The 13128-nt window shown below is 36.5% G+C and overlaps 1 long non-coding RNA gene across 1 annotated transcript in view; it reads left to right on the top strand.

Moving 5' to 3' along the window:
* LOC141372614 (uncharacterized) overlaps positions 1-12892 on the top strand; it is a 68592-nt gene extending 55700 nt beyond the window's left edge. The window contains exons 3-5 of the long non-coding RNA XR_012377938.1: positions 2947-2981; positions 10145-10184; positions 12641-12892. This is a non-coding gene — a long non-coding RNA (uncharacterized lncRNA). The remainder of the gene's footprint in view (positions 1-2946; positions 2982-10144; positions 10185-12640) is intronic.
* The last annotated feature ends 236 nt before the right edge of the window (positions 12893-13128 follow it).

The following is a 13128-nucleotide window of genomic DNA, read 5'->3' as shown; positions in this document are numbered from 1 at the left end:
TTTACTGGAGGCATCTGGCTGGCAGCTCCCTGGGGGGTTGTCACACACACATAACCCGAGCTTCCCAGCTGTGTTTCAGTTCCCTGGTGTTTAGTCTGGCATGAAAAGGTGTTCATGAGCCAAGCTAATCCTCTTGTTAATTCTGTGAGTAGCTAGAAGAGAACTCTTAAATCCTAAACTCCTAATATCTATACTGACTTCCTACTTTCATTTAAATTGGTTGATTTGTCAAAGTTTTGTTTTTGTTTTTTTAGCTTTGATCAATGAGATCAGGATTATTGCAAAACAGATACTTCATTTCAACTAAAAACATTGATATAATGAAATAAACATGGGGCAGTTAAACAAGGAGGCCACCACTAGATACAATTACAAAGGTTTTATTGTTTTGTGTTTAGCTCACCAAATAAAAGTAATGGCTAATGCAGTTTTTAGCAGTACCTTTCTAATTTATCATACAAAAACCAACCCTCTCAGATTAAGAGTCTATAAAATATATTTAGGAAAATAAAAAGGTTGACCTCTTGAGCTCAACAGTTTATTTATGAATCTCCTGAAGCTTCTTCCATGTCCTAGAAAAATATGGTTAAAAAACAGACACCAACAAAAAAGGATGTCTTTGTAATATGATGGAGGAGAACTGTAGTTAAATAATATAAATTACACATATAAAATATATAAAAATGGGAGAAGGGAGAAGGCAAGCAGGTGAAATACCACTTTTGCTTTCTGAGGATTATAGATTGCTGATTTGACCCACATTGTTATGGAATTTTATATTAGATTTTTGTTGATAATACTCCAATGGCTTACATTAGAAAGCATTTTTTTCTCCACTCACAGGTCTACAAGATAGCTGAGGCATCTCTTCTCCAGGCTCTGGGTGCATTTAGATGTGTTCATTATAGGGGCACCTGAGTGGCACAGTCGGTTGGGCATCCAACTCTTGGTTTGGGCTCAGGTCATGATCTCAGGTTTATGATCTCAGGGTCATGAGACAGAGCCCCACATCCTGCTCCATGTTTAGCATGGAGTCTGCTTGGGATTCTCTCTTCCTCTCTCTCTGCCCCTCCTGCTCATGTGCATGCACTCTCTCTCTCTCTCTCTCAAATAAATCTTTAAAAAAATAAAAAAATAAATGTGTTCATTAAGCTGTCATTCTGAGATGCAATGAATAATGAGGGCATGTTCTTCTCATGGCAGAAAGGTATAGATAAGAGGCCAAACCAAAACACAGACGTGTGTTTAAAGCCTCTGTCTCAATAGCTTGTATGTCATATCCCATCATATTTCTTTGGTCAAGGGAAACCACATGATGAATCCAAACATCGATAGAGTGAAAACATATTCTCCAGTGGTAGGGTGGGAAGAATAAACATTTGTGGTGTAATTATACACTCTACACATAGTTTGTAATTTGGATAACAAATATTAACTTTCACCCACAGAATATATCCACCACAATGCCAGTGAAGATTCCTTCCTCCCCTCAAAATTTTATGCTTTTATGGCATCAGATTTAAAGTTCAAAATCTTGAGATAATCTCTACATCATATCTGCCCCTCCCCTCAACCAACTTTTAGTGGTGGAGTTGGAAGGAATAATCTACAAAAATGTGTAGTTTCTTGGCCACCCACATCTGGTTCCAAAGCCAGTGGCAATAAATTTAAGGTTTTTTCTTCAGGTTTCCTCCTGGTATCAATTTCTGTATTACTTTGCTTTTGCAGTATTGGTAATGTATAACAAGGGATCGAGCATGACAGTAATTTACAGCAACACACAATTCCCACAAATAGTCCTATAGGTTAGCTGTGGGGGCTCTGGTCCAGACTGTTGATGAAGATTGAATTGGTGCCACATGTCTGTTATCTTGGCCAGAGAAGTATTGCCAACCGAAAGAGCTCTTTCCTTGTGGAGTGAGCAAAAGTGAGAGAGACCAAAACAAAGAACTCATGAGCATTTTGAGTTTTTCCTTAGGAGGTGGCTTATGTCCCATTCTCTCCCATTCTGTTTGTCAAAGTAAGTCACATGACCAAAATCAAAATCCATGAAATGGGGAATTTTACTCTTCCCAAAGAAGGTGCAAAGGGAGAGTAAATATTTGTGAAAGTAATACAATCTACCTCAAATGGTTAACTGGGTCGTAGCCAAATAAAATATAGTTGTGGGCTTCAGTGGGAATAAGTTTCGGAACTTACCCAAGAGGAAACTATTACCTTTAAAATAATCCTCCTTTGTTTCCTTGAATAATTTTCTCAATGCCATTCAGCGTCCTCACAGTTCTGCTTGCACACAAAATTTGCTTTGCTAGAACATTCCTTGTAGAGAAAAGAGCTGGGAAGAAGTAGAACAATGTAAATCACTGAAATTGTAGGCCACAGGTATTTATTCTTTTATGACCTTGAAAAGGTTATTTTCAATGAGGCAATCATGCATTTTAAGATTATAAAATTAGCATTATTAGTTCCTTGGGAGACTGTGACCTTTTAAATAGCTTTATATTTCTGTGATTACTAGAAAAGGGAAAGGAAACAAAAACTAAACAAAATCTCAAGTGTTTAGGCTTATGATTTCATTGAATCCATATAATATGGCTTTATAATTTATTATGAAATATTAAAAGACAAAGTAGGGGAAATACTCAAGTGCAAAGAAATTGACAAAGTTTGTCTAGTATCATCTCATAAATAGAAAGCTTGATTAAAGAGAATCGTCTGGAGTTTAAAGGTGGGTTAATATGCCTCTCAATAGCAGCATTATACATTAAAATACTGTTCAAGAAGGTAAAATATATGAATCATTGAATAAGCAGGGTTATAATTTTGGCAAAATTTTTGTCATTATTGACCAAACTTATTTTTATGAAAATGACTTTCTCAAAAGAAGATAAATACAAACTGCTAGAAATACAAATGCTTATTTATTTTATGATTTTTTTCTTTCAGGTACCCTTAGAAGAGCTGCATTTACTCCTGCACAGGTGTTTCAACCTTTATAATGAGTTTGATTCAATTCAACAAACATCTATATAGTCTCACCCATGGGCAAGACACCATGGAAATATGAAGGCAAAAATGCCCCTTTAACTGGGGATATTAATATTCACTGGGGAGAATATGCCTGTTGTAGTTTGTCTTTGAAGAAACAACTTCACCCAGCTTTTAACATGTAAAAAGTGCTAATCAGTGTTACCATAATGTAGCAGTGCTTCTAATAAAAGTTCTGACAACCTGTCAGCCGCTTTCCCTGCCTGCCTCCTAAAGTGCTCAGTATTTTTGGTTCCAACATCCTGAGATGACAGTGCTTGGAGAGTTCGCTGCTTATTTTATAACCTATTCAGCAGAAATTATTTCCATGGCTGCAAGCCACTGGGCGTGGACTAACTGTGACTTGGCACAGTAGTGTTTCCTTCCATTTGACTTAATTTAAGCATCTTTTCCAGCTGTACCTTCCAGTGAATGCCTGCACCTTTCTGCAAAGGGTGCTAGAGAGAGCATCGAACTGACCGTTTGAATAGCCATGTTGTAGCCCCAGATGCATGACCACGTGGCTCTACTTTACTGTTTAATCTGTTACCGTCTATTGATTTGATCTCTGTCTTCTCAAGGTCTCTCTCAACTTTATTTCTCCTCTGCGTTTTGCTTCCCTTCCTCAGTCTCTTCTGCACAGTACCCCAGTCCTCCAGCTTCAGAACGAAGGAAGCCTGGCTGCATACTTGGCACATTTTGTGGGCTCTAGTTTCCTTCTCTATTAAAAAGAAACAATGATACTCATCTTTGTTAGTAGGAAAAGTAAGCTAAAGCCATTACAGTGCTTAAGATACTGCTTTGCACAGAGCAGGGACTTGCCCTGTCTGATCCCCAAGGGTTACTAATTCCCCGTTCCTTTCCAGCTCTAGGCCATTGACTTGTTTGCTCCTGGGGTCTTTATGAAAGAACCTGGCCAGGGGTGATGAGGGTTGGAGAGACGTGAGACCCACCGGGCTCTACGTGGGCTTTTGGTTGGAAAGGGCCACAGCTGAACAATGGGTGATAGAAGAAAAGCTGGGGTTTTATACAAGAAAATGGTGGGGAAGTCTAGCCACCCTGGCACGGCTGAAATAATTCTGCCTTAGTTTTGCCGAGACACTCCAGGGCTGGTCTACCTGGATATTTAGCTCTCTGACGAAAGTACTACTTAGGTTAATTTTAGCAAATTTCCGCTGGTCACATACTGTCTTCACGGTTTTTGCCCCATTTGTTTACCATCAGTCTTATTATTTTTTCACTTTAAAATGACCTACATGTTCACTGTTTTGTTCAGTCTTATTCAAGCAGTAGTATGTGTAAAGTTTTGTTTTTGATGTGGTAATTACGTTTAACCTTTTGATCCCCCCTTCAGTCCTCCTTCCCCCCATCTCTGGCAACCACCAATCTCTTCTCTGTATATATGAGCATTTTCTTCCGACTTTTTTTTTTTTAGATTCTACATATAATTGAGATCATATGGCATTTTCCTTCTCTGACTTATTTCACTTGGTATTATGCTCTTGATGTCTATTTATGTTGCAGCAATGGCAAAATTTCATTCTTTTCATGGCTGGATATTCCATTTTATATATATATATATATATATATGTACATATACATACACATGCACACAATTTCTTCATCCATTCACCCATCAATGGATATGTTTGCATATCTTGGCTATTATAAATAATGCTGCAGTGAACATGGGGATGCAGATAATCTTTTCAAGCTAGTGTTTTCATTTTCTTCAGATGAACACCCAGAAGTAGAATTCCTGGATTATATGGTAGTTCTGTTTTTAATATTTTGACGAACTTCCATACTGTTTTCCATAGTGGCTGCACTAATTTACATTCCCACCAACAGTGTACAAGGGTTCCTATGTTAATTTCTTAATACACATTCAAGTAAATATATAACGATTAAAATCTATATTTCACTTAAATCTTCTCAATGACCTTTGGGAAACATTGGCTTAGTTTTGCATAGAGTTGGCCAATGGGTGGGGGTGATGGTTGAAGAACTAGGTATGTGAAGTAGGAGAAAAAATCTGCTTTCGTAGGAAATACTAGTTAGTGGAGGCTCTTGTCTTTCTACTTGTATAGCATATTCTTGAGAAGTGGCTTGATGTTGTGTTTAAGGGCACAGATTTGAGAGCTTGACTTCAAAGCACAGCTGTCCTCTTCTAGTCATGTGTGACCATGGGCAAGTTACTTGGCATCCTTGTGCCTTAGTTTCCTTATCTTTAAGAATGGGGATAAAAAGAGGGTCATAAGACTTTTGTGAGAATAAAAGGAGTTACATATATAAACCTCTCAGAAGGTAGTGGCACGTAGTAACTGTAAACTGATATTATTGTACTAAGAAAGAGAAGAGCAAATCAATCTCAGAATTTCCAGTAACATCTAGTGGGAAGACCTGAGTTTACTTTTAACAACCCAACTAACATTTTACCCAAGCACTAAACCAAATATCTTGGATCTTTTCTTTTTTTCACTAAGATAATTTGGCATTAATTCATAATGGTTAGGCTGCTTCTGGTAAGACTTTATGTATTCCCTTTTTCTGCTCCTCTAATGTGCCAGTGTAAAGATTTCATATTCAAAATTGTATTATTTATTACTTATATTATGACTTAAAACAATAAATCTATCAGGGTTTAAAAGTTCAAGTCAATAAGATGCTGTCTATATTCCAACCACAACTTTTAAAAAACATATTATGCCAAATGCATGATATTTTAATTCTTTGGTGATATATTGAAGAATGATATTCCAAATTATATTATTCATACAATGAATCAGTAGAGCTTAATTTTTTAAAATGCTGGAATGAAGAAAGAAATTTACTATGCTCAAAGCTCTTGGTTAATTGTGCACTTTAATATAAGGGCAGGACAGCAGATCACACCTTAGTTTTTTAAACTTTAAAGACAATGAATAAGCCACTTTGTGTGAAAACTGATGTGTGTCCTCATTCAAATGCTCTACTTTTACTTTGTGGATGCTGTCAGAGTTGTGAGGGGAGAGTAGATGTTGGCCAGATGAATGCAGACTATTCTCCACAGCTGGTTACCTGCTTAGGTACACCTGTTCCTGGAAAGATATCAGGTGACTTCCGTAGATGTGTAGGGAAAAAAAAAATAGGAGTGTAGAATATTTTCTTTTCCTTGCCTGGTCATGAAACCTCAAGACAGCATAGCAGCTGGTTAAACAGGGAAGAAACATCGGTTTCTGGTGTTGCTTCCTGACCTTTTACCGCCTTTGGGCAGCTATCCTTATGTGCATATTGTGAGTATATGCTAAAGTCTCCTTTGATGGCAACTCAGGAAATAACTGGTTTTTGTAACATTTATGCAATAACATTTATGCAACATTATGCAACATTGATGCAATATGCAATTAGAGATAATACAATTAAAAGAAAAGGCAGGGAACAATACACTCCTTCATCTTTAATTTCCAAAATTGTTCCCATATTTGTTATATGGACATAAATGAATTATCAACATGTCACTGGAAGGGGGGAAGGGTCTAGAACATGACTTCTGATCTGAAGGCTTTTTTTTTTATTAAATGAAATCCATAACATTGATGTTGAGTTAAAAAAAAGATGTACCAGACCTAGTTCTGTTTATGAATGAACCTAGCTTCCACCTGAGGAGGTAAAATACATACATGAAAACAGCGAAGTAATCTGGGAAAACTGATAGTATGAAACATTTTACAAGGTAGATTTTATTCAAGAGCTAAATGAGTAAGTTTTATCCATTTTGGAAAGGAAAAAGTGTGGTTCAAGATTTTTTTTTGGTCTTTTTTAGGAAAGGTGAGCCAATGTTTGTGACAGATATAGTGAAAGAGACATTGAAAGGTGGGGAGAATTGTAGAAGTGTGTAGCGAGGTGAGAAAGCATAGAGACTTTCAGTCACCTGGTTGGTTGGATGTGCTGGCTGATTCATGAAAGCAGGAAGTGGAAATGAAGCTAGAAAGATAAAGAAGAGTGATTTTGGAGGGTCTTGAATGCTCAACAAATTCAAACTTTATTCTACGGTCAGATGTAATCGAAAGCTTTTGAGTAGAAGAATATGTAAAAAAAAAAACAAACCTGTTTTGTTTTTTCTGAATAGAAGTTTGTGATGGTGGCATTATGCACAAATTTTTCTTCTAATTTTTGTACTATATTTTCTACAAGTGTATTTATGCCAACAGTGGAAGCAAATTAAGAAAATAATAAACATATGAGAAAGCTATATTTTAGGCAAAACAGTGTGGTGATGGTATATAGGATAATTGCATATACTGATGCTGAAAAGGTAAAACCTAAATCCCAGTCAACTCTTTGGGTTAACCACAGGCATGTCTGCATATTCCTGTTATTGCCTATGAGCCTTAAGACTTGTTTTATGTTATAAAAGGGTTAAGAAGAAGTAGTCATCAGAATAATATGATCACATAATTTTTTAAAAAATAGAAAAATCTGTCATACATGCAACCAACTGACTGTATTCCACTTATAATAAATTAGGTGTTCTAAACAGGTTTTCTACCAAAACTTATTGAAAGTAGCATTTTGTTGCTATGACAACTGAGAATAGCAACTGGAAACTAGAACATTAAAGGTGAGACAGAAAAGACAGACAAATAGTTCATATTTAGCTATATGGTATTCCTTTTGAGTTTTTATAAATCCAAGGAAGAATTTGAAATTCTTGAATGTTCAAAAATGAATAGTTTTTCTCCTTAAAATCATATAGATTTAGAATGTCCAGTTATATTTGCATCATATGTTGGTTATTAAATAAAATAAGTCAACTCTCCTTCATTTCTTCTGAATCTCAAAAACCTTCATCTATTTGAGCTATGATTGATTACTTTTGGTAGATTCTGAACGTTTCGACCCTTAGTTAGGACATATATCTATTTATTGATTGAAATTCTGATTTTCAAAGTGTACTTTATGAATCCTAAGGGTTCCACAAAGTATCTCTAGAGTTTCTTTGGAAAGAAATATCATCATGGCCACTTGATTTGGGTGTTTTCTATTTCTTTTAGGTTTCACCTCAACACCACACTAAAAATGGCAATTGTGGAACTCTGGAAAGGAGCAGGTAGCTTCATAGTTCAGAAAGTTTGCAGCAATTTGATAAAAATTACAAGATTTTTTTTTAAAGATTCATTTATTTGAGAGAGAGAGTACACGAGCAAGGGGAGGGGGAGAGGGAGAGAGCAAATCCTCAAGGAGACTCCACGCTGAGCACGGGGGCCACCAAGGGCTCAATCCCAGGACCCTGAGATCATGACCTGAGCTGAAATCAGGAGTTGGCTTCTTAACCAATGGAGCCACCCAGGCACTTATTTTGTAATTACTATTTGGAGGCTTTTGAAAAATCTTAATTGATATCAACATTTATTGAATTCCTACTACTAGGTCCTGGGATACTGTATCATGGTAACATGATATCTGTCCTAAAGGAAGTTAATGTGTGCACATAAAGAGACAAAAAGTACCTAACTAAATACTGGAGAAGTATAAGGTAATATATTGAAAAACAGGGCAAGAAAATATTTTTTTAGCTTCATAAAAAGCATAAAAGAAAAAAAAATTTTTCTGGCTACTAAAAAATAAATTTCATATAGGAGGTGACAACCACGTGGAAAATATCAAGGTGTAGATGGGCACTGTTTTGGGCAAATTAAAACTTTGCCAGGCACATCAGGACATGTGTTCACTGTATTCAAGGAAGATGTTACTGACAGGTGTATATAGCCGTGTGGAAGTAGAAAAACAAAATTTAGAATCTCTATCATTATCTAGGAAGGTACATCTGAATTTTGGACTTGTGCATGCCCTTTCATAAAAAATAAAGCTATAGTGAGGATGTGTCCACATTTCTGCCGAGTAGGAGGATACATTTAAACTAAGATTCTTGAATATAAGCGACATGGATTACCCTTGAAAATCTCCTGCCTGGCAAGTCTTTAGTATTAGTAAAGGCAAGGGAGGTTTGGAGGGTTGGAAGACTTCTCTGCCACAGGAGTAAGCAAGTATGGAGGAGAGGAGGCTGTCCTTCTGTGCTGGATGAAGTTATCCAAGGTCCCTCCCCACCCACCACCCTCATTCATGTAAGCAGGAAAAGAAAGGGGAGAAATTCCAAAACCTGGCTTCAGGTGAAGGTAAAAAACTTATAATTCAGAGATACACTCATTCTTTCATTTATTTATTTGGTAAATATCAGGTACCTTCTGGTGGGGAATAAAACCAGCCCCAAACTCATGATCTAGTGGGAAAAGACAAACATTAAACAAGTAAACAACGATGCCCCCAGTTGTAACAATAAGTGTGATATGTGCTCACTAAATGTTTGTTGATTGAGTAACAGATGCAGTCATAAATATAAACTGGGAGCGGGATAAGCAGGGAGGATTTGGCTTATGTGGTCAGGGAAAGTCATTCTGCAGATCTAGGCAGAGGCAGAAGGACAGTGCTGTCTCTTCCATTCTGACCATCCACCCTGAACCACTAACTTGAGTTGGGGAAAACAACGTAGAGTCTGGTAGAAGATTCCAGGGTCCTAGTGGCCCTCAACAGGTTAGAATAAGCCATGTGGAGGAATATGTTTAGGGAGAGGTTGATGTCTATGGGGGGGGAGATTGATTAAGGGATTAAGATATTGAGGGTCCCATTTTATTTCCAGGATTTTTTCCAAAGTCATTAGAATTACATGCTAAGGAGCCCCATTGGAGATGAACCCGAATTCACAATGATTCTCCCAGTCTTCTTTGAAGAAATTTCTATCTTTTTGTAACTGTTGTATTTGACTTCATAAATATTTAAAAATCTAATCCAGTCTTCATTTTTCTGTTTCAGATTAAAGGACTCCTACCTGTTAGAGAAGATAGGAAGTACTTAGCTAATACATTCATGATGATTTCTTATCTCTCTGATCTTGAAAGCTCTTGAAAATTAAGGCCGCCTTATGAATGTTCGTGCCCATTCTCTAGAGAGCAATTGTATTGCATCAATTTTTTATGGAGCATGGTTAATTTATTTATTGTTGGTATAAGGGATTTGACAATAGAAATGTACTTACTTTTATTATTTTTTCCCCTTTCTGTTCGGGTTTATTTTAAAGGAGTTTCTTTGGAATGCAGAATATGTAGACTTTATTACAGGTAAATGCTAACTTTTATATATAAAAATAATTAAGTCTAGAGAAGAAAGAGACTTCTAGTGGATGCTGATACCTATGAGTTATTTGACAGTATGTTCCTTGCTATTCCCCAAATTTCCATTTTGCTGTGCTGCATTACACATACATTTGGCAGGTAAAGCCATTTACCCTGAGAAACAGTGTATGAATAAATAGCAAAGTGACAGATGTACCTCCAGCAGGATATTTAAATAGATTTTTGTCCTAATACCTTTTATTCCCCCAATTCCCTCTAACCTGATATGTCATTCCACACACCCCAGTTTATTGCTCTTATGGTTGCTTTGAGACCATTGTTTTTTAGTCACTTGATATTTTTGGAGAAATGCTGAATATTTGTGAATATCATAAGGACATATTTTATATTTTCTAGGTCTTTAGTGATTCCTTTTCCTGACACCCTTTCCTTTTTAACAAAATAGAACACTTTTATAGAAAAAAATCTTGGTTCATCAAATATTCATTCATGGTTTTATGGACTCTTAGTTGGATTTTCTTTCACTCAACACCCAGTTTTATTTCGCTTTGTTTGAATTTTCCATTTATGTGGCATTTGCGATATGTTGATCTGTTACTCAGAGGACCAAAGCAGATTTTCCAGGACTCCTAGTTTCTGATTTATTTGGAAATCAAATAAGAGAGTGTACCCATTCATTATAAATGGACCATAGGTTTTTTTTTTAAGATTTTATTTATTTTTATTTTAGAGAGAGAGAGAGAGCATGCTAGTGGGGGAAGGGGCAGAGGGAGAGAGAGAGAGAATCTCAACAGACTCCCCGCGGAGCATGGAGCCTGACACTGGGCTCCATCCCAGGACCCTGAGATCATGACCTGAGCTGAAAGCCAGAGTCCGGCGCTCAACCGACTGAGCCACCCAGACGTCCCTATACTCTTTTTTTATAGAAAGAAAGAAAGAAAGGAAAGAAGGAAGGGAGGGAGGGAGGGGAAAGAAGGAAGAAAAGAGGGAGGGAAGAAAGGAAGGAGGGAAGAGGAAGACGAAAAAAAGGAAGGACATTGTTAGTCTTTTTTTTTTTTTAAGATTTTTATTTATTTGAGAGAGAGAATGAGAGAGAAAGCACATGAGAGGGGGGAGGGTCAGAGGGAGAAGCAGACTCCCCACTGAGCAGGGAGCCTGATGCGGGACTCGATCCCGGGGCTCCAGGATCACGACCTGAGCCGAAGGCAGTCGCTTAACCAACTGAGCCACCCAGGCGCCCCATAATATTTTTTTTTAAAGATTTTATTTATTTGACTGAGAGAGCGAGAGAGCAAGAGAGCACAAGAAGAGGGAGTAGGCTCTCCCGCTGAGCTGGGAGCCCGACATGGGGATTGATCTTAGGTCCCTGAGATCATGACCTGAGCCAAAGGCAGACTCTTAAATGACTGAGCCACCCGGGCACCCCAAACTGTTAGTCTTTCTTAATTTTAAAGTGATAGAACTTTATATAAAGCTGAAAAGGACTTTAGAAATAATATAGCTTAGTGATTTCCAACTTCTTTGAGTATGAAGCCCTATTTTAACATGCATATTTTTCTAGGACCCCACATAATAACAACTGTTCTTCCAACAAATATTAATAAATATGTGGACAAAAGTTTTAGGAATTTAGTGACATTTAAAAATTCAATTTTTATCCATATACATTTGAAAAATTAGTGCATTTATGCAGATAATACTTATTTTGGCTGGAGATAATTTAGTCCACATGAAGATTAAGATTTGAAAAATTTGTGAAATAACAGTATTTCTGGAGCAGAATGCCATCCGGTCAGGAAGCATGAACTTCTCCAACTCATTCTTTTTACATTTTAAAAGTGAAAACTAAAAAAAAAAAAAAAATATATGAAGAAACTTGCCCAAAATTATATTAACTGAAAATTTTGATTTGGATTCTGCTAGCTAAGCAGTTTTTCCATATCACAATACTCAATGGGTAGTTTGTCAACTAAGTACCTAGATAATTCAGGCCTGACACTTGAAGTAAGGATGACCTTAGCTTATCCTTTTTTGGGTTTAATTATCTCACTTTTGTATAGTTGTGTTAATGTATATTAAGGCCAGATTCAGTAATTTAGTCAAGATCAAGAAGTATTGGTTCATGCTAGATTGATAGCAGTGGTACCCAGTTGAATTGCTTTAAATTAATACAGAGGCATTAAAATGAAATTTTAACTTATGGAGTTGATATTTAGTTAGACATTCACGTAAATTCATATGATTTTTCAAATCCGATCAGATATACTTCCAGTAATTGAATTTTACAGATATTTTTAACTCCTCACCTGCATGGTCAGAGCATGTAACAGACTCGGTGGTTCCTAAATTTAAGCTTTGAGTGATAGGAAAGCATGTTTTTGTAGCATTTACAATTCTTTATTAAATTTCTAACAGCATTATGAACATTGACACTTTCTTAGATAACCCTGTCAAGGCTAAAGACTTCTACTGGAATTATAAAGAAAAGTCAAACTGGCTCTTGACTGAGGTGGGTCATGCATTCTACAGCACAGATATGTTTTGAAAAGAAAAAATAAATCACGGGGGGAATTTGTCCAACTGCTCATTCTTGCATTTGAGCCAGTTACACATGTGCACAGATGTCAAGGTGTCATTTCTGAAGAATAGGGAGGATAAGCTTTAGATTCAATGCTCTCTTCCTGGAAATGACAACTCACTGTTAATTTAGAAAAAATAAACTGTTTTTGCCTACTGCTAAAATGGTTATATTGTAAGAGTCTTATTATTTCACTTCCAAATATTTGTTTTATGACAGTCTGGCAATATTGTGGATAGTGTGCAAGAGACTTATTAACCATCATTAAATAAAGTGTAATAGAATGAATAAATTAGTTAATATTGGATTTCAATAATATTTCAAATATAATTTAAACATTGTAACAAATCT

The sequence above is a fragment of the Callorhinus ursinus genome, unplaced genomic scaffold (genome assembly GCF_003265705.2).
Source record: "Callorhinus ursinus isolate GAN/ISIS: 27379988/994484 unplaced genomic scaffold, GSC_fseal_2.0 scaffold1, whole genome shotgun sequence".
Lineage (NCBI taxonomy): Eukaryota > Metazoa > Chordata > Mammalia > Carnivora > Otariidae > Callorhinus > Callorhinus ursinus.
The sequence above is the reverse complement of the archived record's forward strand: the minus strand, read 5'-3'. Positions and strand labels throughout refer to the sequence as shown.